The 25,156-nt window shown below is 50.7% G+C and overlaps 1 protein-coding gene, 1 non-coding gene and 1 pseudogene across 2 annotated transcripts in view; 1 reads left to right on the top strand and 2 right to left on the bottom strand.

Annotated features, from left to right (window-relative positions):
* LOC142076355 (uncharacterized) overlaps nucleotides 1-25,156 on the bottom strand; it is an 801,642-nt gene that overhangs the window by 308,149 nt on the left and 468,337 nt on the right. The window lies entirely within an intron of this gene.
* LOC142076357 (olfactory receptor 14J1-like) lies at nucleotides 12,148-13,648 on the bottom strand (annotated as a pseudogene).
* On the top strand, nucleotides 22,517-22,589 carry TRNAF-GAA (transfer RNA phenylalanine (anticodon GAA)). The gene has a single exon. It is a non-coding gene; the product is annotated as a tRNA-Phe (tRNA).

The following is a 25,156-nucleotide window of genomic DNA, read 5'->3' as shown; positions in this document are numbered from 1 at the left end:
AGAGGTGGGTGCTGGCCCCACCAGGTTCACCTCTGCAGGACTGTGCCTGACCTCAGCTGCTCCAGGTTCCCTGAACTGAGGCTCTGCTCAAGCCAGTGGTGATGGCAGAGGGAAAAGGACCTGGAGACAGGGTTAGGGTAAGAAATGTCGCTCCTCCAGCTCAGACACCCCTACTCATTGGCACAGCTAGGTGCTTCCCACGTAGTATGGGATCTCCACCTGGAGACAGGACAATCTCACACCTTTATCCCTGGAAAGCCACGAGGACAGTGTGACCCTGGTCCCAAAGGGCACCTGGGCTGGACCGGTACCCTCACACCACATCTCTCAGTGCAGCCAGAAAGGATTGCCAGCACCACAGCGTGCTGCTGATGTCTATCCCTTCTCTCAGGGCCAAGCAGGGCTCCTGGTTGGTGTGTGGGGTGGGTCTGTGGTGCAGGGCAGTGACTTGAGCTCAGGTCCAGCACAGCTGCCTGCCTCTCCTCTGGGAGGGGTCTCAGCAGAGGCAGCGCACACAGCCTCCTCACCCCACACTCAGGCCCTGGGAGGGTAGGTCAGGCCCACAGCGCCTGCAGAGGAGCAGTGTCCCAGCTCCAGCCCTCACCCACCTGAGGCTGGGGAGTAAGAGCAAAAGCACCCCTGGAGATGGAAGCCAGGAAGTGCAAAGTGGGCACTTATCCACTGACCTACACCTGCCTGACACCTGCCGGCAGGAGGAACATTCTCCTCCCATGACGTGCCTATGACAAGCACAGTCCTGTTGTCCCCTGTGTGCCTAAGGATGTGACAGATGCACTCCTCCTTTTTGAACTAACTGAACTTTGGTCCAGGCAGATGCTCAGCAAGTAGGCCTAATCAAAGTTAATCCTATTGTGTGAGGCTATCAGTGAGCCTCAGCACCAAACCCCAAAAAAATGGTTTGACCGATAAGCAGCCAAAACTGCATTAACACAGCAGAAAATCTGACTGCAGGTCAACCACTTTACACTATAAATATCTGCAGCCATGAGGGCCCGTTGAGCTCTCCTTCCATAGTAGCTGGCTGCACGGCGGTGATCTCCCCTTGAGTAGGGACGCCTCTCAAGGTTACCCCTTGATGCTGAGCGATCCCTCACCTGACACCAGACACCGATGGTTGCTAAGTGACATTTTTTTTGCATGCATGTAACACTTAAGATACGTACAGTAAGCTTAAGGGATAATCTTTGTATCCTGTACTAACTTTAAGTGTAGTAAATAGTATTGACCGCCAATCCATCTGTACTTATTAAATATCTTACATACCTAAATTTACTGATTAGAACTCAATAAACTAACTACTAGATCAGACCTGTCTGATTGGTCTCTGACTCTTCTCCTGCAACAAAATTGGTATAGTCAGCAGGATGGTGGATTCAATTACTAACTATTTATGGAGGCACGGAATGAGCCCTTCTCCAAGAACTCATGATAACTCAGGCTGCCAAACCCCCAGACCCTATAAAGATCCGTAAGTTAATTGTGTCCCTGGAAGATTGGGATGGAGATATATGGGGGGACCCCCATCAGGAATTTAGCGATAAGAATAGTGAAGAGAATGAGTTAGATGAATCAGAGTTTAAGGTGGCCCCTATTAAAACTGAAGTGTCTGCAGGGCCCCAGGGGGGTAACCAAAGAACCATTCCGTGGGACCCCCTTCAACTGGCTAATTTGCAAGAAAAACATGGGCGGAAGTCTGGTGAGAGCGAAACTGAGTATCGGTGGCACGTCTCCTTAACTGGAGGAGTTCGTATTTTGTTAAACCAAGAGGAAGTAGACGGCTTTTGGGGACCAGGAGTATTTTTAACAGGGGGACCAGACCCTAGCAATGAACCGCATTCTATCACAAGCTGAATAGCTTATTGGGCAGAGGGCATAGACTCTCGGGAACAAGAAGAACCCTCTGCTATCCCTATATGATCATTAAGCAAACTTTCTACTGCTGTTACAAAGGCAGCCTGCATTCAAACTATGAATCATAGGGGTGAACATGGCAACTACCCTGTTTCAGCTCCCGTAGACCCCCAGGCCATGAAGTCACTAATATGGAGACCCCCCACTGTTTTAAAACCATATCTCATTACAAAAAGAGATGAAACAAAAGACAGCAGTGGAGCTAAACATCGTATTAATGCCAGGTGGATACACCCTAGCCACTCACTAGAAGGGGTAACCAGTCGAGAATCTCCCTGCCAAGGCTTGCATTATTTCTCTTTCCAGGAACAGTACCGGGGACGATACCAAAACACCTGCCCTGGAGATTGGGTCAACTACTGGAAGAATATTTATCCTTCTTGCAGGAGTAATCATCTCCAACGTGAACCAGATCTGGTTTATATGTCAACAAGCCTGATGCACAGGGTGGAGGCCCTCACTTCTTTTATTTGTATTATAACAGTCGTAACTGTAGCCTGAGTGCATTACAATGACAATTGCTAACAAAGCAAGCTATAATTGTACAAATTTATATTAACATGAATTTGGCAGAGGGAAGTATAAGCATAATATGTGAAACACAACCCCCAAATAATGGAGGGGAAATGTACTTAGTTTTCAATATAGTTCCTTCAAAAACTGGCATAGATGTTGTGGCGGTGTGCTCCCCTCCACCCCCCGCCCCGCGTAAGGAATAACCACCAGTGGGGTTTGTGACGGCTGCATCCAGCTTATGGACTTTAGGGAAGGACGGCAACACAGTGGCCAAAAGCTGTCTGGCGCAGTGACCCAGAGGTCTTGCTGGTTTGCAAATATGACTATAAGTCAATCATCTTACTCTATAAATAGTGGACAGCCCAAGGCCCGTTGAGCTCTCCTACATGGCAGTGGGCTGCATGCCAGGATCTCCCCTTGAGTAAAGACACCTCTCAAGGTTACTTCTCAAGGTTGAGAGATTCCTTGCCACAACAGAACCTTGGTAAGCGACTAATAGCATGCTAAACTTGGAAATCTTAGCTAAGTGATATAAAGGGTTGATTGTGCATATATAATTCTTTAGACATAAGCCATTGACCAAGTCTGGGACTAGGATTGGGTCCAGCTGCACCTAGACCCCACTCTGAGAAGGAGTTTAGAAAGAAAGGGGGTCCTTTCTGAACCTCGTGACTCAATGGGAGAGTCTCCCTGACAGTTTTGTCTGACCCTGTTCTCTATGCAGTAAATAATCAAGTACCTTGCCATCGAATCTTGTTAAACCACTCTCGCATTTACCACTGAACTTCGTTAACTCATTGTTTCATATCTATAAAGTATATTTTTGCTTTTCTCTTACGAGTGACTTGCACTCTCACTCCATCCGCAACAAATACTCAGTCAGCAGGATGGCAAGTACTATCACCGATTATTTATGAAGGCATGGAATGAACCTGAGCCATAAATTCTCAGAATAACGGGCTCATGACAATTGGCATAATTGGGAAGCCATTGACGAGCTCCTAAAAGTAACTAGGGGCCGCACAAAGGAGGGAAAGGGGAAAGGAGTTATCTGCAAGATGCTAGGTACCTATTTAGAAGCTGCATATCAAGAAAGGGAGAACAGAAATAGGAAGGAGCAGCACCTAGAGAAAGAAATAGAAGGTAGGAAGGCAACTGTGTTGTTACTGTCCTTAAATATTGAACAGCTGCAGAAACAATTACAGGAAGAAAAGGAGAAAAGACAAAAGTTGAGAGAAAAGGTCAAGATGATGCCTATGCAGGCTCCCTGCCCCTCTGACATCATACACATTAGGAAACTAATAGTATGCCTGAAGACTGGGATGGAGATATCTGTGGGATGATCCCGATGATACGGAGCCAGAAGACGACGATCCTTCATTCCCACAAATCTTCCTGAATATGAATCCTCCTGAATATGTTAAAACAGAAATAACTGCGGGACCTTGGAGTGATCATCTGAGACATCATACTACGCAAACCATCCCCTGGGATTCGTTGCAATTGACAAATTTACAAGAGAGATACAGCAGGAAACCAGGTGAAACTGAAACTGAATACTTGTGGCGAGTATGCCTAAGTGGTGGCTACCGAATAATGTTGAGTGAGAACAAAGCAAACGGCTATTGGGGTCAGGGAGTTTTCTTAAATTTAGGACCCGACCCGGCAAATACACCCTATTCTATCAGCAGCTGAGTAACTTATTGGGCTGGAGGAATTAGACACCATGGAGCGAGGTGAACCCTCCATAATCCCCATTAAATCTCTAAGTAAGGTCTCTACAGCTGTCACAAAAGCTGCTTGCGTACAAGCCATGCACGAACGAGCACCCCGTGATGTTCCATTATCTGCTACAGTCGATTTGCAATGCTAAAACCACTGATTAGAGGAGCCCTGGCAATTCTTAAACTCCATCTAGTTGCAAAACGAGATGGCATCAAGAAAGTCACAGAACACAATGATGGACTAGGTGATAACACACAAAATGCCTGCAAACAACTCCCTACATGGGCAGAATTAATGCAAGGCATTGTTAACTACAGCCATGAAATGGGCTGGGAAGACACACCAGCTGAAAAACAAAACCTGAAGCCCCGGGGAGGAGATCACAAAGTAAGACCCGTGAAACAGGGAACAGAAACTAGATTAAAGGGAAACAAATTCCAAAACCCGCAAACAGACTCTTGAGAACAGAGAAATTAATTGTGGAGGAACGCATTAATCATAGAATCATAGAATCATAGAATCATTAAGGTTGGAAAAGAGCTCTAAGACCATCGAGTCCAACCATCAACCCAACACCACCATGCCCACTAAACCATGTCCCTAAGGGCCTCATCTACACATCTTTTAAATACTTCCAGGGATGGTGACTCTACCACTTCCCTGGGCAGCCTGTTCCAAGGCCTGACCACTCTTACAGTAAAGAAATTTCTCCTAATGTCCAATCTAAACCTCCCTTGGTGCAACTTGAGGCCATTTCCTCTCGTCCTATCACTGTTACTTGGGAGAAGAGACCAACACCCACCTCGCTACAACCTCCTTTCAGGTAGTTGTAGAGCGTGATGAGGTCTCCCCTCAGCCTCCTCTTCTCCAGACTAAACAGTCCCAGTTCCGTCAGCCACTCCTCATAAGACTTGTGCTCCAGGCCCTTCACCAGCTTCGTTGCCCTTCTCTGGACACGCTCCAGCACCTCCTTGTCCTTCTTGTAGTGAGGGGCCCAAAACTGAACACAGGATTCGAGGTGCGGCCTCACCAGTGCCCAGTACAGGGGCACGATCACCTCCCTGCTCCTGCTGGCCACACTATTTCTGATACAGGTCAGGATGCCATTGGCCTTCTTGGCCACCTGGGCACACTGCCGGCTCATGTTCAGCCGGCTGTCAATCAGCACCCCCAGGTCCTTTTCCTCTGGGCAGCTTTTCAGCCACTCTTCCCCAAGCCTGTAGCGTTGCCTGGGGTTGTTGTGGCCGAAGTGCTGGAACCGGCACTTGGCCTTGTTGAACCTCATACAGTTGGCCTCAGCCCATCGATCCAGCCTGTCCAGGTCCCTCTGCAGAGCCTTCCTACCCTCCAGCAGATCAACACTCCCGCCCAGCTTGGTGTCATCTGCAAATTTACTGAGGGAGCACTCAATCCCCTCATCCAGATCATTGATAAAGATATTGAACGGGACCGGCCCCAGCACTGAGCCCTGGGGAACACCGCTCGTGACCGGCCGCCAACTGGATTTAACTCCGTTCACCACAACTCTCTGGGCTCGGCCGTGCAGCCAGTTTTTTACCCAGCGAAGAGTGTACCTGTCTAGGCCGTGAGCCGCCAGCTTCTCTAGGAGAATGCTGTGGGAGACAGTGTCAAAGGCTTTACTGAAGTCCAGGTAGACCACATCCACTGCCTTTCCCTCATCCACTAGGCGGGTCACCTGGTCATAGAAGGAGATCAGGTTGGTCAAGCAGGACCTGCCTTCCATTAACCTGTGCTGGCTGGGCCTGATCCCCTGGTTGTCCCGGACATGGCTCGTGAGCACCCTCAAGACGAACCGCTCCATGATCTTCCCCGGCACCCAGGTCAGGCTGACCAGCCTGTAGTTCCCCGGATCCTCCTTCTGGCCCTTCTTGTAGATGGGCATCACATTGGCGAGCCTCCAGTCGTCCGGGACCTCCCCAGTTAACCAGGACTGATGGTAAATGATGGAGAATGGCTTGGCAAGCTCCTCCGCCAGCTCCCTCAGTACCCTCGGGTGGATCCCATGCGGCCCCATAGAGCGTCCAGGTGGCGTAGCAGGTCATTAACTGCTTCCTCTTGGATTATGGGGGGTTTATCCTGCTCGCTGTCCCTGTCTTCCAGCTCAGGGGACTGAGGACCCTGAGGATAACTGCTCTGACTATTAAAGACTGAGGCAAAGGTGGCGTTGAGTACCTCAGCCTTATCCTTATCCTCGGTGGCGATGTTCCCCCCCACATCCAATAAAGGATGGAGATTCTCCTTGGCTCTCCTTTTGTCATTAATATACTTGTAAAAACATTTTTTGTTGTCTCTCATGACAGTGGCCAGGTTGAGTTCTAGCTGGGCTTTTGCCTTTCTAATTTCCACTCTGCACGACCTAACGAGATGCCTGTACTCTTCCTGAGTTGCCTGCCCCTTCTTCCAAAGGTGATAAACTCTCCTTTTTTTCCTGCGTCCCAGCCAGAGCTCCCCATTCAGCCAGGCCGGTCGTCTTCCCCGCCCATTCTTCTTACGGCACATGGGGACAGCCCGCTCCTGCGCCTTTAAGACTTCCTTCTTGAAGAACATCCAGCCTTCCTGGACCCCTTTGCCCTTCAGAACTGTCTCCCAAGGGACCTCTCGAGCAGTGTCCTGAGCAGGCCAAAGTCTGCCCTCTGGAAGTCCATGGTAGCGGTTTTGCTGGCCCTCCTCCTTACTTCACCAAGTATTGAGAATTCTGTCATTTCATGGTCGCTAAGCCCAAGCCGGCCTCCGACCACCACATCTCCCACCAGCCCTTCTCTGTTTGTGAACAGCAGGTCAAGCGAGGCACCTCCCCTAGTGGGCTCACTTACCAGCTGTGCCAGGAAGTTATCTTCCACACACTCCAGAAACCTCCTCAACTGTTTCCTCTCTGCCGTGTTGTATTTCCAGCAGACATCTGGAAAGTTGAAGTCCCCCACGAGAACAAGGGCTAGCGACTGTGAGACTTCTGCCAGCCTCTAGTAGAATATTTCATCTGCCTCCTCATCCTGGCTAGGTGGTCTATAACAGACTCCCAGCAGGATATCTGCCTTGTTGGCCTTCCCCCTCATCCTTACCCACAAGCACTCGACCTCATCATCACTATCATTGAGCTCTAGACAGTCAAAGTACTTCCTAACATACAGGGCTACCCCACCACCTCTCCTTCCTCACCTGTCCCTTCTGAAGAGCTTATAGCCATCCGTTGCAGCACTCCAGTCGTGAGACTCATCCCACCATGTTTCTGTGATGGAGGGCTTGCACAGTAATTCTCATAGCATGGAGAACAAACAAGAGGAACTGGAATTCTGTGTGCAGTTACAGAGCCACAGCCTCATTTGGATAACAGAGACACGGTGCATAGCTCACACAACTGGAATGCTGCAATGGATAGATACAGGCTCTTTAGAAGGACAGGCCATGAAGGTGAAGAGAAGGAGGAGTTGTCCTTCATGAGAGAGAGCAGCGGGAATGCATGGATCTCTGCCTGGGGAGAGGTGATGAGCCAGCTGAGAGCAAATGAGTTAGTGGGAAGAGCAACATGGGTGACATTTTAGTGGGTGTCTTCTCTAGGAAATCAGGAAGATTAAGGAAAATGTAAAAGAGGCTTTCTTCAGGTGTTCACAGGCCCTGCTCCCATGGGGAACATGAAAGTCATGATATCTCTCTGAGGGGAAACACAGAAAGGCACAAGCCTTCTAGAAGGCTTCTGGAGGGCAGAAATTTCCCAAGCATTGTGACATGGGGTTAGGAAAGGCAGACTCCTGGCCAACTCCCACCTGCAGTTTAATCTGGGAAGGGACATGAAGGGCAACAAGAAAGGATTCTACAACTATATCAACAGCAAAAGGAAGGCTAGGGAAAACATGGTGCCTCTGCTGAATGGGGCAGGGGTCCTGGTGACACAGGAATTAGAAAAGGCTGAGGGATTCGATGCCTTTTTAACCTCACTCTTTGCTTTTTAGACCAGCCTTCAGTAATTCCAGACCTCTGAGACAAGAAGAAAATGCCGGATGAAGGATTACTTGCCTTTTCACAGAATCATTGAATGGTTGAGGTTGGAAGGGACCTTTAAAAATCATCTAGTCAATCCTCCCTGCTCAGGCAGAGCCACCTACAGCCAGTTGTCCAGGATCATGTCCAGATGCCTTTTGAATATCATCGAGGATGGAGACTCCACAACCTCTCTGGGCAACGTGTGCCACTGCTTGGTCAACCTCTCAGTAAAAAAATGTTTCAGTTTTCAGGCCCATTGCCTCTGGTCCCGTCACTGAGTAGCACAGAAAAGAGCCTGGCCCTGTTGTCTTTGCACGCCCCTTCAGGTTTTTATAGAATAGAAAAGAAAAGAAAAGAAAAGAAAAGAAAAGAAAAGAAAAGAAAAGAAAAGAAAAGAAAAGAAAAGAAAAGAAAAGAAAAGAAAAGAAAAGAAAAGAAAAGAAAAGAAAAGAAAAGAAAAGAAAGAATATTTCAGTTGGAAGGGACCTACAACAATCATCTAGTCTAACTGTCTGACCACTTCATGGCTGCCCAAAAATTAAAGCATATTATTAAGGGCATTGTCCAAATGCCTCTTAAACACTGACAGGCTTGGGGCATCGACCACCTCTCTAGGAAACATGTTGCAGTGTTTGATCACCCTTTCTGCAAAGAAAAGCTTCCTAATATCAAGTCTAAACCTCCCCTGATGCAGCTTTGAACCTTTCCCACGTGTCCTATCACTGGATCCCAGGGAGAAGAGATCAGCACGTCCCTCTCCATGTCCCCTCCTGAGGAAGTGTAGAGAGCAATGAGGTCGTCCCTCAGTCTCCTTTCTTCCAAATTAGACAAACCCGAAGTTCTTAGCCGCTCCTCAGAGGACATGCCTTCCAGCCCTTTCACCAGCTTTGTTGCCCTCCTGTGGACGTATTCAAGTACCTTCACATCCTTCCTAAATTGTGGGGCCCAGAACTGCACACAGTACTCTAGGTGAGGCTGCACCACCGCTAAATGCAGCGGGATAATCCCCTCTTTTGCCCAGCTGGTTATACTGTGTTTGATGCACCCCAGGATGCAGTTTGCCCCCTTAGCTGCCAGGGCATATTGCTGACTCATTGAGCCTGTCAACCAGCACCCAAAGATCCCTTTCTACAGGGCTGCTCTCCAGCCACTCGTCTCCCAATCTATGCTTGTGCCCAGCGTTACTCCGTTCCACGTGCAGAATCCAGCATTTGTTCTTGTTAAATTTCATGCCATTAATGATTACCTAATGCTCCAATCTGTCCAGACCCCTCTGCCAGGCCTCTTGTCCCTCAAGAGGGTCAACAGCACCTCCCAGTTTAGTATCGCCAGCAAATTTGCTAACAGTGCATTCAACTCCTGCATGCAGACCATTGATAAATATATTGAATAGAACTGGCCCTAGGATTGAACCCTGAGGAACACCGCTGGTGACTTGTCGCCAGCCAGATGTAGCTCCATTCACTAAAACCCTCTGAGCTCTGCTATTCAGCCAGTTCTTCACCCAGCGTACCATGAACCTGCTCATCTTGCAGTTGGACGACTTATCCAGAAGGATGCTGTGAGGGACAGTAACAAAAGCCTTACTAAAATCCAGAAAAATTACATCTTCCACCTTCCCTTCATCCATTAGTTGGGTGACCTTATCATAGAAGGATATCAGATTAGTTAGACAGGACTTTCCCTTTGTGAACGCATGTTGACTGTGCCTGATGATTGCATTGTCCTTTAAACGCCTTTCAATAGCACCCAAAATGATCTTCTTCATGATTTTTCCAGGTATTGGAATAACATTGGGCGGGTTGTGCCTCCTGACACAAAACGCATGCTGGACCTGCCTCTGTAGCGGCCATGCTGAGTTGGCTTGTGTGCATCAGAGATGACAGAGCACAGCTCCATAGGTCAATCTCCTTCTCGAACTCTCGGTTGCACCTCAGTCTGCCCACCTCCTCCTGCAGCTCTGCCAACAGGCAAAGCAGTTAATCTACCTGGTCAGTCCTCCCACAGGCTTGCTTGCTATCACCCTCCATCTCCAGGAATATCCCTGCACACATCCCACAGCCAGAAACCTGGGTGGTCGCATGCTTTGACAGGAGGTCTGTCTGTGGCTGCATTGGTTCTACCAGGTGCTAGAAGCTCAGGAGAAGGAGAGGACACTGCTTTTTGCCAGGGGGTCAGAATGCTGCCACGCACCTGCCCGCTGCCACACGCAAATATCTGGTGACATTTGAAGTGCCAGAGGTGGTCAAAGATACATGCAGGTAACTGCAAACTCAAATGGAACAGTTTATAGGGACAGGGCAACATCTGGGGACATTGTCTTGGAGACTGTTGGGAATTTTCTTTGGCCAACTAGATCTCCACTGACTATATTGGCAGTTGCCTCATGTTCAACCCCACAATGCCGAACAGAATTCAGGGCAGCTACTCAATTTAATCTTCACATCCAGGCCCATAGAGTTACATGACATGCCAGAGCTGGCAGGGACAGTACAGGACATACAGAAAAGCAATTCCCAGTCAGAGCGGGTACGTGAGAGACACCAGATGGCATTGCAGAGAGTGAGATTTGGTGCCTGTGTGCCGTTGACTGATACCGCCAGTCAGAGGCATCAGTCATCAGATGCCATCAGAGGGGCAAGGTCTGTCCCTTCTCTACCCAATAGCTGCAGGCATTGTGTGAACAGAAAGAACATTTCACTCATTCCTTTGATGATACAGTCAAGGAACAGACCAATCATTTTCACAGTGTGCCTGGATACATCTTGTCTTCAGGGATGGCATCCTCCAAGCACAACAACGGTCCATATCAAAACTCAATTGAAACTCAAAAGGGAATTCAAGGGCACCAAGATGAGCTGTTGCTACTTCAGGAACAGTTAAAGAAGAAACAGAGGAAATGTGGGAGCACTGCTAAAGTTAGTAAGAGTAGGGGTAATATATCTGAGATACTCTATGTCCTCTTTTCCTCAGTTATCACCAGCAAGGTCTCCCAGGCATTTGTGGCTGGAGGCAGAACTCTGGAGGAAAACAATCTGAAGTGGATGTGGATCAAATCAGGGGTTACTTGAGCAAACTACGCTGTTACCGGTCCATGGGACTGTAGGGGCTGCATCCAAGTATGCTCTGAGAGTGTCTTTCACCAGGAGTTACTGGTCTGCTATGATCCCAGTAAGAAAGGCACTCAGACTCTGTAAGGTGTCTTTTAAAATGCTGTTCATTAGAGCTAACACTATAAGGAGAGAATCATAGAGATAATCTTACATCCCTTTAGATGGTGGGAACCTCAGGGAGGTTGGGCTTATTGCTTTTAGTGCTTTTCTATTTTGTGGGTGTTTTGTTTTCATCATCCTATCCTATGTGCAGATCTTCAGGGCTGTGCTGAGAATCCTCTCTGAGCACAGGCATAGGGCAGTGTAGGACTGTCTGTGCTGCAAGCAGGTGAGGGCCTTGGTGCGGCTGGGCCCTCGCTCCCACAACAGGACAGAAGTCCTTGTTTTCTCCACGGTGGCTGCTGTCTCTTCCACTGAGTCCTATGAGAAGGCACCAGTTCCTCACAGTCCCAGCACCTTGTTGCCTCCTCACCCACCCCCCATAGAGCCTGGGAGGTGTCCTACTGCTGCCCTGCACTCGGCATCATCCACCCAACCCCACCCTATGTGCAAACCTCCTGGAGTGAAGTTTTGTTACTGCCGGGGAATTGGGAAGGGTTTGTGAGACACATGGGAGTGCAGTGAGAGAGCGGTGTGTGCATAGCAGTGAGTGTGTTAAAGACAGGAAGAGGACCTGAAATAGCAGGGTGTGGGTGTGGGTGTGGATGTGTGTGCTGTCATGCTGAAGTGAAATAGGTTGAGTGTTGATTTTAAAGGATGCAGAAAAAGATCGATGTGCATCTCAGTGCTGGGATATGGATATAAAGAGAGGATTCAAGCAAGTCTGGGGCTGGAACATCTTGGGAGCTAGAAGAGCATTAGGAGGGCTTTGAAGGAAACCAGATAGGTGATGGGGAACTCACAGACACTGGCAAATCTTCAGCTTTGTGTTTGAAGCAACAGCCAGTGACGACAGAGAGACATCAGTAAAACTTGGGATATCATGGGGTCAGAGCAAGGTGGAAAGCAGGGGGGTGGCTAAAATCCACAGGGAAACAGACACAGGCATAGGACAGTGTAGGACTGTCTGTGGTGGGGATGGCCAAGAGGCTGGACTGGGGTCAATAGGACTAAGGTCTTTGTCCTCCCTGTTATGGCAACTGAGGTAGGTGTCTGAGCAGGAGAGTTTGAGGATCTGGGGGATTTCACAGAAGAACTGGTCCACGGCATTGCCTTGGCAGAGTGGTAGTGAAAATGTATTGGCAGTGTGCAGCACAGCATTGAGAAAACCACTGCCCCAGGCAGCTTCTGTTATGTTGCATATTTAAGGGGAGGAATAATTATATTTATCTGAAGACAACATCATCAAAAATGGAAAAAGGAAAAAAAAATGTAAAGAAGGAAAGGCAGACTTGGCCTGTCACGACATATACTGGGAGTCAGTTGCAGAGGAAGGCAGGAAGTCTATGGCTGCTGAAAGACATCAGTTACCAGCTTCCTCAGGGCATCCTTGAGCTCCTGGTTTCTCATGCTATAGATGAGGGGGTTCAATGTTGGAGGTACCACCAAGTACACAACAGCAAACACCAGATCCAGGGATGGGGAGGACATGGAGGGGGGCTTCAGGTAGGCAAATAGAAAAGGGAGACAACAGCCAGGTGAGGGAGGCATGTGGAAAAGGCTTTGTGCCGTCCCTGCTCAGAGGGGATTCTCAGCGCAGCCCTGAAGATCTGCACATAGGATAGGATGATGAAAACAAAACACCCCCAAAATAGAAAAGCACTAAAAGTAATAAGCCCAACCTCCCTGAGGTAGGTGTCTGAGCAGGAGAGTTTGAGGATCTGGGGGATTTCACAGAAGAACTGGTCCACGGCATTGCCTTGGCAGAGTGGTAGTGAAAATGTATTGGCAGTGTGCAGCACAGCATTGAGAAAACCACTGCCCCAGGCAGCTTCTGCCATGTTGATGCAAGCGCTGCTGCCCAGGAGGGTCCCATAGTGCAGGGGTTTGCAGATGGCAACGTAGCAGTCATAGGCCATGACCGTGAGAAGAAAATACTCTGCTGACATCAGAAAGAAAAAGAGAGAAACTTGAGCAGCACATCTCCCATAGGAGATGGCCATGGTGTCCCACAGAGAACTGGCCATGGATTTGGGGAGAGTGGTGGAGATGGAGCCCAGATCAAGGAGGGAGAGGTTGAGAAGGAAGAAGTATATGGGGGTGTGGAGGTGGTGGTTGCAGGCTACGGCGGTGATGATGAGGCCATTGCCCAGGAGGGCAGCCAGGTAGATGCCCAGGAAGAGCCAGAAGTGCAAGAGCTGCAGCTCCCGTGTGTCTGCGAACCCCAGGAGGAGGAACTCGGTCATGGAGCTTCCATTGGACATTTGGTCCCTCATGGCATGGGAGCTTATTCAGGGAGGAAAAAGCATCAATAAGTTAGGGCAGATTTCTCTGAGGAAAATCTATTCGATTTCTTATGGAAACCCCGAAACAGCCTGTCCCTATTCAGGGAGAGGTTTGGCAGGTCCCTTTTGTGAGCTCTGGTTGATGCTGGCTGAGTGTTTCCCTGGGAGCAGTGCACTCTGCTGTGGGCTCTGGAAGAGCCAGTGCTGCCCTACAATAGGTAAATAGGTAAACAGGTAAATAGGAACACAGGCTGATCTATGATTAAATCCCCTCGTGATATCATAGAGCTTTTCAGCACTGTCGCTCCCAATGTACCCAACTCTGGAGCAGAGCTGTGAGGATTTTGTTTTCTTTATTCTGTTCTAGTTGCCCCACCACACGTGAGGAGTGCTTTTAAGGCAGAAATCCTTGGCATTAGTACTGCAATTCAAGTGAAACCTTGTGGGTCCTGAAAGGCAAAGGGGCTGTCCCTCAGTGCAGAGTGAGAACAGCTGGTCTGTCCATCAGCCTGGTCTCAGCTGCCTTGTGCTGCCTTGGCACTTCTTTGAGCTGGAGGACGATCACACTCATGTGTTTTCCCCCCAAAAGAAACTGGACAGTGCTGAGAGCAGAGGAATCCAGTTCCCAAGTGCAGATCTCCAAACCCCTCACCCTGTCTCATTGTACCCAGGGAGGATCTCAGCTCTCCCCTCCCAGCCAGGGACACAGGGGGCTCACTGCAGCTGTCTGCATGGAGCCACCCAGCAGCATTTCTGTGGCCTTAACACTGAGTTGTCTTCTGCACTGCAGGGGATGGCAGGGAGGTACCCATGTTCCCCTCCCAGAGTGTTACTAAGCGTAGCTTCCTCTTCCTCCCTGCCCATGTCTATGCTCCCTGGAGCTGTCCCTGCCAGGAGCTGTTTCTCTGTCCTCACACCTCCTCCCTGTCAGTGCTCACAGACCCATCCCACCCGCTGTGTGCTCAGCTCTGCCCTGCAGACACCTCCTGGCAGCAGGGCACTGCCCGGGGGCATCTCTGTGTGTGCAGAAGCTAAGGAGCAGCTCAAGCAAATCCCATAGAGACCACCAAGGTGATGCTGTCGTGCTGTCTGTAGGCTGAGCAGTGCCTTAGGGGACTATATGAGGTTCCTTGCAGACCTACCCATCTCTCAGTACAATGCTCCTGGAGTCTCAGCGTCTTGTCCAAATTCAACACCTCCATTACGCTTTCCCTGCCCCCTCTCCTCTCTCCCAGTGCTCAACATGAACTGAGGGTCATGAAAGCACCTTTTGTCTCAAAGAGCAACTTCATTGACCTTCCTATGGCAAAGTCTCCTCTGGAAATAGTCACTTGGTGACCTAGACCTGGGATCTCTCAGTGTAACAGTTAAGGTGTCTCAGAGCATTGTGCACACCTGACGGATCCATTTCCATTCCCACCCATCCAAATAGTATAAACCTTAACAGAAAGACTCAGGAATGCACAAACTGAAGAAGGAAACCCTTGCTTTCACTGTCATCTTTGAAAGGTCCTCTCCAGAAATGTCCTGGGGGTGATGGGGAGCTGTGAGCGGCCCTGACCCATGCAGCACCCTCTCAAGAGCAGAAGGACCCTGCCTGGCTAGGGGTCACTCCTTCCATCACTGCTTCTCCCTGCAGCACTGTGGGGAGTTCCCTGGGCAGGCTGAGTGCTGACCCTGGCAGGCAGTGGAGTCCCTGCCCTGGCACACAGCCCCCTGGGGTGCAGGGACCCTGCTCTGAAGGACAGCCCTGGGCATGTCACCTGGGCTTCACAGCCCTGCAGCCATGCCCAGCAGAAGGCAGCCATCATGCCCTGTCCCTCTGAAGGTGCAGCAGGGAATCCCTGCTACGGAGCACATCCTTCTCCTCTAAACTAGGGAATCTGTGAGAGTCCTCCTGAAAGTTCCTATAGGCTATGTGATGAACTAGGTCTAGGAGACCTGTGCAGAACACTCATTGTTATTGCCCTGCAACTCAGAGACTTGCTATATAGAGGGCTGTGAGGATTTCTCTTCCAGTGAACTCTCAACTGTCCTCCCACTCCAGACTGCCCAGACTGCCCTTAAGCTCTCTCTGCCTCGTTCCTCTCCCCTCGGTGCTCACAGGCAGCGCTGTCAGCCCTGCTGCGCTTGGAAGAAAAGGTGCTGCTGAGCAGAGCTGTCTCTCTGCAGTGCTGCCCACTCCCCATGAACTCCCTCCATCCCAGGAGCCCAGCCCAGCTCAGCAGCAGAGGACCAGCCCAAGGCACCACTTTCTCTGCCCCCTCTGGGCTCCCTGCAGGTGTCCCTGGGGCCCAGAGGAACGTGCTGTGAAACAGGCTGAAGGAATCACTGATGTTGTCTCCCTCAGCTGGGGAGAGACACTTCTTTCCAACACTGTCATTTTCCTGCTCAGAGTTAGAGTTAGGTCTAAATATCACCTTTCCTTAGAATAATAGAATCATAGAATCATTAAGGTTGGAAAAGACCTCTAAGACCACCGAGTCCAACCATCAACTCAACACCACCATGCCCACTAAACCATGTCCCTAAGCACCTCATCTACATGTCTTTTAAATACTTCCAATGATGGAGACTCAACCCCTTCCCTGTGCAGCCTATTCCAAGGCCTGACCACTCTTTCAGTAAAGAAATTTTTCCTAATGTCCAATCTAAACGTCCCTTGGCGCAACTTGAGGCCATTTCCTCTCGTCCTATCACTAGTTACTTGGGAGAAGAGACCAACACCCACCTCGCTACAACCTCCTTTCAGGTAGCTGTAGAGCGTGATGAGGTCTCCCCTCAGCCTCCTCTTCTCCAGGCTAAACAACCCCAGTTCCCTCAGCCGCTCCTCATCAGACTTGTGCTCCAGAACAAGTTCTCCTTGTCCCATCATTAGGCAGAATACCCAGATAGTGAAAGTGAGGGATCTCCTTTACCACTTCTGAGGGAAGAGATTCAGCTGAGGCAATCAAGGCATCTTATTCTGGGTTTGTTGTCCTGGGGCTAGAAGGGGTCTCAGCTCCCTTCCATGACTGCCACAAACCCACAGGAGGTAGGATACCTCTTGCCTCTCTTCAGGTGTGCAAAAATCGACATATGCATGTGAGCTCTTTGTTTCAGCTCCCCTGCTAATTAATGGAGATGGAGGGCAGGAGTGAGTTCTTCAAGTGTAAATATCTGGTGACATTTGACATGCCAGATGGCCCAAGGTATGTACAGGAAACTGCAGGCTCTAGTGGACCAATTCTTATGGACCGGTCAGTGTATGGGGCTTCATCTTGGAGGCTGTTGGGAAATTCCTTTGGCAAACTAAAATGACAGCAGATGGCCACATTTAGGACACTGAAACTTGTCTCTACTCAGTATGAACAGGGCAGCCTATAGAGGTATTCATCTGTCCCAGTGGAGTTATTTTGCACAGGGAGAGCTAAGTTTCTCTCTTTCTCTTCTCCATCACCTATATTTATTAGATCGCCATTGATTATAGTAGCTCGTGCTGTCCTACCAGGGCTGCACAACCCAGGCCTTCCACCCCCTGGATTTGGTGAGAGCAGGGTTTGCTCACTCTGTGAGCACCTCATGTCATCTTTCTCATCATCTACGTATCATACTATCTTTTACGTTGCCATCTGCAATCCATTCCGAGCACATCTCTGCCATGAAGCAAAGCCTTTACATATATGGGGTCTTGGGATTTTGTTCCAGTTTTCTTTGTGACAAGTGTGAGGTTGGCCCCAGTGTCACAGCTGAGGTGCTGCAGCCCAAATGTGCGCCCATGCCGTCAGCCTGGGGCACAGACAGGAGGAGCTGGAGCCCTGCGTGCCATCACAGAAGTGCCACATTGACAGAATAACTGCTGAGGTGTGGTGGGACAGCTTGCACAACTCAGGGGATGGGCAGGATGGATACAGGCTCTTCAGGAGACACTCGTCATCTGTTTGATGGAGCTGCTGGGAAGTATGGACCTCCACTATGGGATGGGCAACAGCTTGGCTGAGTGCTTGTGGGTGAGAGTCAGAGGAGAGGCCATTTAGGGTGATATTGTGGCAGGACGTAAGGAAACTACAGTCAGAGCTAAGAAGTGGACAAAGTCTTCTTTAAAAACCTGAAGATTTCTCCGGATCAATGACACTGGGTCTTACTGGGAACTTTAATGACCCTGACATTCACTGGATTGGGAACACAGTGCTGGAGGTTTCTGGAGGTTTTTGGGAAAACTTCTTCTCACAGCTGCCAGGTAGCCCAACAAATGTGGTGCTCGCTTGGGTCTGGTACTTGCAAACATGGCAGAGCTGGTCAGGGATGTGAAAAGCAACATCAGGCTCTGTTGTAGTGACCGTGAAATAGGGGTGGGTCCCAGCTCCTGAACAGAGTGTTAAAAGGATAGTAACCAGTGCAGACACAAGACCTCAGAGGGGTAGACTGTGGCCTGTTCTGGGGGTTTTCAGTTGGGGACTTATGGGCAGGAGCACTGAAGGGCAGAGCACAAGTACTGAGCACTGAGCAGGGCTCAGTACAGCTGGTGTTTAAGGCCAGCCTCCTGCAATGGCCCACATGGGTATTCAGTGGGCTCAAGGGAATTCAATGGCACTAGGATGGGCTGTTACTACTGAAGTTAGAGTTAAAGAAGAAACAAAGACACTGTGGGGCCACTGCAGAATTTAGCAAAAGCAGGTGTAAATAGGTCTGAGATGCTCTATGTTGTCTTTGGCTGAGTCTTCATCAGCAAGGTCTCCCAGACCCTTGTGCCTTGAGGCAGAACCAATGGAGAACAACCATCAGTGGGTGGGGATCAAGTCAGGGGTCACTTGAACAAACTCAACCCTTGCCAGTCCATGAGATGGGAGGGACTTCATCCAAGGATGTTGAGAGAGCAGGCCAAAGTCACAGGGACACTGCTTCACATCATATTGGACAGGTCATCAATTTAGCAGAAGCCATTCAGCTGGTAAACACCAGAGGATCTGCTAACCTTCCTGGTCCTGCCCAAACAAAGCCTGCACATACTGTGGGAGGAGGTAAGGTCCCCATAGTGCACACAGGGAGTTGGCTGGGGAAGGCAGTGTGGGCTGCTCCTCCCCTAGGAAAAAACAAGCCCATTTATGAGATTGTCTTCACTCAAGGAGCTGGGTATACTCGGTGGGTAATGTGGAAGGATGGGAGATCTGATGTGTACTTCAAGGAGATTTAACCTGGGGGGAAAATTATCCATGATGTGAGTTGTATGTTCTAGGAAGCAAGGCAGCAGGCACCACTTGAACCAACAGAGGGCAATCCTCACAAGGAACCTGACTGTTGGAAGTAAAGATGATTTAAGTATGTCGTACCAGTTGTAAGTGTTGGTAAGAGGGGATTTTGGGAGTAAGAAAGAGAATGAACGGAAAGGTTTGAGTAGGGTGTAGAAAGGCAACAACACAGGAATTGGGTGATTGTGTGCATATTGAATGTGTACACTCAGGTGTATCAGTCAGTGTGGGACCTGAGCATGATAGAAATGCTATGGAATAAGGGTGCAGATTGTACTGGGTCTGGTCGGGATGGGGTTAATTTTCCTCATAGTAGCTCATACGGTGCTTTGCATTGGTGGCCAAAACAGTGTTGATAACACAGCCATGTTTTAGCTATTGCTGAGCAGTGCTGGCACAGTGTCAAGGTCTTCTCTGTTTCTCTCTCTTCCCCTCCAATGAGTAGTTTGGATTTCTTGACGATGGAAGAGCAGGGGATGTCATTTAGCAAGACCAAGCATTTTGCTCTGTATGGGTTTCCGTGTCCATGTTTTGGGTAGCGGAGGGGTGGCAGAAACCCCTGTGAGAACAGGCAATGGGTTGCCCCATGCCAGACACAGCCAAGTCCAGCCAGCACTGCAAGAGACCTACTGCTGGCAAAAGCTGAGCCCATCAGCAAAGCTGGTGGTACCTCTATGAAAGCATATTTAAGAAAAGGCACAAATACCAGAGTGGGACAGGAGTAAGGAAAAAAAAAGTCAGAAAAAATCCTGCAAACACCAAGGTCAGTGAAGAAGGATGGGGAGGAGGACCTCCAGATGCTGCAGAAGATATTCCCCTGCAGCCCATGGAAGGACCATGGTGGAGCAGGTATTTCCCTGCAGCCTGTGGAGGATCAAATGCCAGAGGAGTTGGATATTTCCTGAAAGAACTGTGGCCTGTGGGAAGGATATCACAGAAAAGTGTGAGGAGGGAGCAGCAGAGGTGAACTGCTATGAACCGACCACTGTATTGGGTTTGCATGGCAAGATTTCGGTAGTGAGGGGTGGGTTACAGGGGTGGCTTCTGCGAGAAGGTGCCAGAAGCTTCCCCTATGTCCGATAGAGCCAATGCCAGCCAGCTCCAAGATAGACCTGCTGCTGGCCAAGGCTGAGCCAATCAGCGACCTCTGTGATAACATATTTAAGAAGGGGAAAAAACCAGCTGCGCAACAGCAGCCGGAAGAGAGGAGTGAGAATATGCGAGAGAAACAACCCTGCAGACACCAAGGTCAGAGAAGAAGGAGGGGGAGGAGGCACTCCAGAGATTCCCTTGCAGCCTGTGGTGAAGACCATGGTGAGGCAGGCTGTCCCCTGCAGCCCATGGAGGTTCACAGTGGAGCACATATCCACCTGCAGTGCGTAGAGGACCCCACGCTAGAGCAGGTGCATGTGCCCAAAGGAGGCTGTGACCCTGTGAGATCCTACGCTGGAGCAGGTTTGCTGGCAGGACCTGTGACCCAGTGGGGGATGCGCACTGGAGCGGTCTGTTCCTGAAGGACTGCACCTCATGGAAAGGACACGTGGAAAGGACCCACACTGGAGCAGTTCATGAAGAACTGCAGCCCATGGGAAGGACCCACGCTGGAGAAGTTTGTGGACAATTGTCTCCCATGGGAGGGACCCCATGCTAGAGCAGGGAAAGAGCATGAGGAGGAAGGAGTGGCAGAGACAACGTGTGATGAACTGACCGCAACCCCCATTCCCCGTCCCCCTGTGCCACTCAGGGGGAGGAGGTAGAGAAATCAGGATTAAGTTGAGCCTGGGAAGAAGGGAGGGGTGGGCGGAAGGTGTTTTAAGATTTGGTTTTATTTCTCATTACCCTACTCTGATTTGATTGGCAATAAATTAAATTAATTTCCCCGAGTTGTTTGTTTTGCCTGTGACGGTAATTGCTGAGTGATCTCCCTGTCCTTATCTCAACCCACGAGCCTTTTGTTATGCTTTCTCTCCCCTGTCCAGCTGAGGAGGGGGAGTGATAGAGTGGCTTGGTGGGCATCTGGCATCCAGCCAAGGTCAACCCCTCACAACCACAATCCCCATTCCCCATTCCCCCTTTTAGTACTCATGGGGAAAGGAGGTAGAGGAGTCAACAATGAAGGAATGAAGTTGAGCCTGGGAAAAAGGGGGAGAAGGGAGATGCTGTTGTAATATTTATCTTCTCACTATCCAAATCTATTTGAATTGGTAATAAATTAAGTTAATTTCCACAAGTTCAGTCTGTTTTGCTCATGACTGTCATTAGGAAGTGATGTCCCTGCTTTTATATCTTGGTCAACCCACCACAGTGCTCCTGTATTGAAGCTAGGAAGCTACAGTCTTGATAGGTGGGCAAAGAGGTGAGTAAACGACTGATTGGATGCATTGGGGTCCCTCCTGGGACTTAATGATGTTATCAATGTCCTGGAGATGCTGACAGAGTTTGCAGATGGCACAAAGTGTATACACTGGAGGACTGCCTTCTGGAGGAACCTCGCCAGGTTGGAAGAGTGGGAGAACCTAATAAATTTCAGAGAGGAGAAATGCCAAGTCTTGCCGCTGGGGTTGCCTATCCCTGGGCAACAGCCCCGGCTGGGGCACAGCTCAGCAGAAAATGCCCTGGGGGTTGTGGTGAACATCAAGCTACACGTAAGTCAGTGGTGAGCCCTGGCAGCCAAGAAGGCCAACGGCATCCTGGCTGCATGAACAGGAGCATGGCCAGGAGATAAGGGGGAGGGATCTCCCCCTCTATTCAGTCCTCACTAGACCGTACGCAGAGTACTGCACTGAGTTTGGTGCCTCCTGTCCCCAGGACAGGAAAGATATTGATCAACTGGAGCAAATTCAGTGAAGGGGCACCAATACAGTCAGGTGTGCGTGGGTGCACAGGGGGCTGGAGAACTTTCCAGCTGAGGAAAGGCTGAGGGAACAGAGACTGTTCAGTATGGAGACAAAAAAGCTTCAGGAAACCTTGTAGGAGCATTTCAAAACCTATCAGGCAGTAAAGAAGATGGAGCCAGGCTCTACATCATGCTGCATGGTGGGAAGATTAGAGGCAAGGGACAAAAGTTGAAAGAATGCTCAGGCGGAAGGTGGGGACCATGAGGTCCATGAGGTCATAACAATGAGGTCATTTACACACTGGAAGAGGTTGTCCTGAGAGGTTGTGCAGTCCCAATCCTTGGAGGTTTTCAAGCCTTCTTTCTCCCTAAATATGATGTCCAAACATTGAAGAAAACACTCTTGCTCATGCAAGAATGAAGCAAAAGCCCAAGGCACCAGCACAAGCTCTGCCTTCCTTGTGCCCTCTCTTCCCTGTGAGAGAGGTCTTCCACCAGCCCCACACTCCTTCCACCCTCAGACTTTGCAGTTACATGTTTCTGGCTTGCTCACTTGCCTTTGCCGCCATCACCTTTGTAATAGAGGCCCAACACATATCTTGGCACTCCCACTTTAAGCTGGCACCCACCCCACAGCTGGAGCCCACCTGGCCTTGGAGGCAGGGAGGAGCCAGGTCCCCTCTGCCTGCAGCCGGGCCCAGCTTTTCCCTGGGAGTGTCCCTGAGGAGTTCTCCTCACGTGGCCTGGCAGGGGTGGAACTGAGACATGGGCTGCTGGGGCAGGGCTGAAGTAGCTCAGCTGGGAGAGCGTTAGACTGAAGATCTAAAGGTCCCTGGTTCAACCCCGGGCTTCAGCAATGATTTTCTCCCTTAGATTTTTGCAGAGTCTATCTGTCTTCTTCCAGCCTGCCCAAGCCCTGCTTGCTCCTTCACCTTTTGCCAGAGCCACCTCTTGCCAGAGCACAGTCCCTGCTCTGTAGCTGCAGATCTGCGGCTTAGAAGGAGCCTTCCTCCAGCACCACAAGTCGCCAGCCACCCCTGGGCAGGACTCTCCATGCAGTGCTCCTTTGGGGTGGTCTCCAGCTGTCCCTCTTCCCTGCTCCACAGGGGTTGGGACCTCTCCTCTGCAGGACCTCTGCAAAGACCCTGTCTGTCTGCTCTTTGTCATTCTCAGTGGTGCACAGACTGCTCCCCTCCTCACACACCTCCTTCACCTGGTCCTCAGTTCCCAGACCAGAGGCCACCGTCCCCCCATTCCCAGGGAGAAGCACTGCCTGGAGCTGAGGCCTGAATGGGAACATCCTTCCTCCGGAGGTGTGTCGCAGTGAGACTTCTGATGTGCCCAGGACAGTTGACAATGCCGTGCTGAGGACCATCCACTGTAGTGCATGGGCGTCAGTGTTGTTTAGTCACACGCCATCCTGAGAAAATTTTCTTGGCCCCCTTTGCCCCCCTGCTGCAATGATTGATGAAATACCTGTGTGCTCCTCTCTGGGCATAGCAGGGAGATACACAGCACAGGGGGATCCCTCTGGGGCCCCATGTGGACATCCCTCTGTATCAGTTCCTCCCTGCTGCAAGGACAAAAGTGGAAAGAATGTTCAGGCGGAAGATGAGGACCATGAGGTCCATGAGGTTATAACCATGCGGTCATTTACACACTGGAAGAGGTTGTCCTGAGAGGTTGTGCAGTCCCAGCCTTGGAGGTTTGGATGCCAGCAGTGGTTCCCCTGGAGTCTAGCGTGGAAGATCACCAACTTCCACCTACACTGGTGTCTTCACAACAGCCCCAGCTCAATCACTGGATGTCACTTTAACTCTTCAAATTTACCTTCCTCTGCATGTCCTGGCATTGCACACGCTTCTGTGTTCTCCATCCCCTCAGCACCAGACCCAGGGCCCACAGCACTAGCGTCTCAAGTGTCCCTAATTTCCTTACCCAAACCTGCTCACCCACTAGATTGCACTGTCCAGCCCAACTGCAGCCCCTCACAGCCATCAGTCCCTGCCCAGAGGAAGAAAGACTTGCTCATGAGCTCCAACAAGCTACTGAGCTCCCCTCTTGCAACCTCTTACTGCTTCGGAACCCTGTTCGCCCATCAGCAGCACAGGGATGGCTGTGACCCAAGACATCCCCCCGCTGCACCCCCTGGGGTGCCATCAGAGCCTGGGGGCACCTCACCCAGGGAGGGCATTTCCCTCACCCTGTTGCTCTGCTCCTGCTGTGGAGCTGGGGATGGGTGTGGCACAGAGGAGTGTTGCCCTGGGTGGCAGAGGAGGCTCAAGGGCTTTCTCCTCTCCACCAACTCCAACGTGGGTCAGAGGTGGGAGCAGTGCCTACAGCACGAGCTTCCTCCTGTGCCATTGCCCTGCAGGGACGTTGAAGTGGCAGGGCTCTGCAGTGCAGCCCTGTGCCAGGATCAGGCCCTGGTGGAGAGGTAGTACTGACTTGCCCCATCTTAGGAGGATTGAAGTGCTATTTTCTGCAGGGGGTCCCTGGGCACCCAGGGGACAACAGGGCTGTGCTTGTCATAGACATGTCATGGGATGAGAGTGTCTCTCCTGCTGGCAGGTGTCAAGGGAATGTAGCTCCATGGTAGAGCATCTGCTTCGCATGTGGGAGGTCCTGGGTTCAATCCCTGGAATCTCCAAGGGTCTTTTTCCCTGACTGCCCAGCTTCAGGTAGGTACAAGCTGGAGTTGGAGCACAGGTGCTCTCCAGACACTGTGGACCTGCCCTTCCCTCCCAGGGCCTAGCTCTGGGGTGAGGAGGCTGTGTGTGCTGCCTCTGCTGGGTCCCCTCCCAGAGGAAAGGCAGGCAGCTGTGCTGACCTGAGCTCAGGTCACTGCCCTGCACCACAGACCCACCGCACACACCAACCAGGGGCCCTGCTTGGCAGCAGAGCCCCTGTGCGGAGATGAAGGGTGGCCCTGAGGGAAGGGATAGACATCAGTAGCACACTGTGGTGCTGGCAATCCTTTCTGGCTTCAGCGAGAGATGTGGTGTGAGAGTGCTGGTCCAGCCCAGGTGCCCTTTGGGACCTGGGCCACACTGTCCTCGTGGCTTTCCAGGGATAAAGGTGTGAGATTGTCCTGTCTCCAGGTGGAAATCCCATACCTCATGGGAAGCACCCCTCTGTGCCAGCAGGTAGAAGTGTCTGAGCTGGAGGAGTGACATTTCATACCCTGACCCTGTCTCCAGGTCCTTTTCCCTCTGCCATCACTGCTGGCTTGAGCAGAGCCTCAGCTCAGGGAACCCAAAGCCGCTGAGGTCAGGCACAGTCCTGCAGAGGTGGGACTGGTCACCCACCTCTTGTTCCTGGGGGATTTGGTGTCTCCATCCACCCCATGTCAGTGGGAACAGGGAGGCACAAACCTGTCCACAGCTGTACACAGGCGGGGAGGGCCAGGAGATGGTGCCTCAG

This window comes from Calonectris borealis, unplaced genomic scaffold (assembly GCF_964195595.1).
Source record: "Calonectris borealis unplaced genomic scaffold, bCalBor7.hap1.2 HAP1_SCAFFOLD_44, whole genome shotgun sequence".
NCBI lineage: Eukaryota > Metazoa > Chordata > Aves > Procellariiformes > Procellariidae > Calonectris > Calonectris borealis.
This window is presented reverse-complemented; position numbering and strand designations above follow the sequence as displayed.